Here is a 2232-nt window from a genome sequence, read left to right as displayed (position 1 = left end):
AACAATGAAGTCAATGGGAAATATAAATTTATCGATTTTAACTAGCACATATTTAATAATACCCCTATGGAATCTTATAGTTTTATCTACTTATTGAATGCTCATCCTAGTCTGTTTGGGTTTCCCGAGACCTAGTTGCTTAAACATCTTGTAAGGCATGACGTTGATACTAGCCCCTAAATCAGTTAATGCATTATTAACATCTAAACTACCAATTAAGCAAGGAATCGTAAAACTCCTTGCATTTTAAGTTTGTTGGGTAGTTTATTTTGGAGAATAGCTGAGCAAACTGCGTTTAGCTCCACATGCGACGCCTCGTCCAACTTCCGCTTATTTGCTAAAAGCTCTTTTAAAAATTTCATTGCGTTTGACATCTGCGATAGAGCTTCAATAAACGGTAAGTTAATGTGTAATTTTTTAAGAGTTTAAGGAATTTACCAAATTGTTCATCTGGGCGGTCTTTCCTTGTCGTGTTGGGGTATGGCACATGAGGTTTATATTCGACATTCACTGATTTGTTTTTATTATGACCTACCTCACCTTGACCTTTGCTTACTACAGTTTCTTGCCTCAGTTCTGGTTTAGGCTCAATAACTCCTTCATTATCTTGAATATTAATTGCGTTGAGCTATTCCCTTGGGTTGGGTTTAGTATTATTTGGCAAGCTACCTTGTGGTAGTTCGGAGATTAGTTTGGAAAGATGGCCTATCTGAGTTTCAAGCCCTTAGATCGACACTTGTTGATTTTTAAGTGTTGTCTCGGTGTTTTGAAAACGGGTTTCTGACACCAATATAAAATTTGAGAGCATCTCTTCAAGGTTCAGCTTCTTTTCCTGTTGATAGGGTGGTTGTTGAAAACCCGAAAGATGTTGTGGTCTTTGATTTCCTTGACCGCCCCACAAGAAATTGGGATGGTTCCTCCAACCTGCATTGTAAGTGTTAATATATCGGTTATTTTGGGGTCGAGAGTTATTGTTACCCATATATTGGACTTGTTCCTCCTCGATGCTAGGGTTGAAGGGTTGATACTCTGTTCATGCTCCTCCTCCATTCGTCTTGCACCTCATTACTGGATGTACCTGAGTAGAACCAAATAAACCATCAATCTTTTATTTAGAAGTTCTACCTGGTTTGACAGCATAGTAACCGAATCGGTGTTATAAACACCTGTTGTTTTAGTTGGCTTAGTCCTCATGACTTTCCACTGATAGTTATTCAGTGACATCTCCTCTATAAAATCATAGGCATCTTCAGGTGTTTTATTATTGATGGTTTCGACAGCAGCTACGTCAACCATTTGTCGAGTCGAAGGATTCAGGCCATTATGGAATGTTTGAACCTATAGCCAAAGCGGTAACCTATGGTGAGGGCACCTTCTCAGTAAGTCTTTGTATCTCTCCCATGCATCATAAAGAGTTTCTAAATCCATCTGCACAAATGAAGAGATATCATTACGTAATTTAGCCGTTTTAGCCGGTGAAAAATATTTTAATAGAAATTTTTCGGTCATTTCTTCCCAAGTAGTGATTGACCCTCGTGGTAATAAGTTCAACCACTGTTTAGCTTTGTTTCTCAATGAAAAAGGGAATAACCGAAGACGAATGGAATCATCAGAAACACCATTAATTTTAAATGTATCTCATAGTTCTAAGAAGTTTGCTAAGTGAGCGTCGGGATCCTCATCCTGCAAACAATCAAACAGAAAAAATTGTTGTATCATTTGAATAGTGTTAAGTTTAGTTCAAAAGTATTTGCAGCTACAGTAGGTCTAACTATGCTCGATTCAGTTCCTGTTAAAGAAGGTTTAACATAATCATACATAGTGCGTGGAGCAGGATTTTGATTAACTACAATTGCAGGAGGTAGCTGATTGTCTTGGTTTTCAGCCATCTCTTCGGTTAGGGGTTGAGTATCGTTCTCTTGCTCGTTCTCTATGTATCTTAAGCTTTGCCTTATTTCTTTTGGTGTTTGCGAACTATGCGATCGATTTCTTCTTCAAAAAGTAGTGGTCCTGACGGGTTTCTTCTAGTCATAAATTATAAAAACCTGCTAAGAGAAAGAAAAAGTAAATTAATAAATAATAATAAAAAAATTAAATTAAATTGCAAGAAAAATAAATGGCTAAAGTAATAAAAATTGAGCGTTCCTAATATCTTAGTTCCCTGGCAACGGCACAAAAAACTTGATCGCGTGATTTCCCGATAGGTTTTAAATATTTATAATTAATCATTCC

At 36.9% G+C, this 2232-nt stretch overlaps 1 non-coding gene across 1 annotated transcript; it reads left to right on the top strand.

The window, feature by feature from the left end:
- The first annotated feature begins 1354 nt into the window (after window positions 1–1354).
- On the top strand, window positions 1355–1461 carry LOC121213117 (small nucleolar RNA R71). Its single transcript, XR_005908485.1, has one exon. It is a non-coding gene; the product is annotated as a small nucleolar RNA R71 (small nucleolar RNA).
- Window positions 1462–2232: the final 771 nt, after the last annotated feature.

The sequence above is a fragment of the Gossypium hirsutum genome, chromosome A13 (genome assembly GCF_007990345.1).
Source record: "Gossypium hirsutum isolate 1008001.06 chromosome A13, Gossypium_hirsutum_v2.1, whole genome shotgun sequence".
Taxonomy (NCBI): Eukaryota; Viridiplantae; Streptophyta; class Magnoliopsida; order Malvales; family Malvaceae; genus Gossypium; species Gossypium hirsutum.
This window is presented reverse-complemented; position numbering and strand designations above follow the sequence as displayed.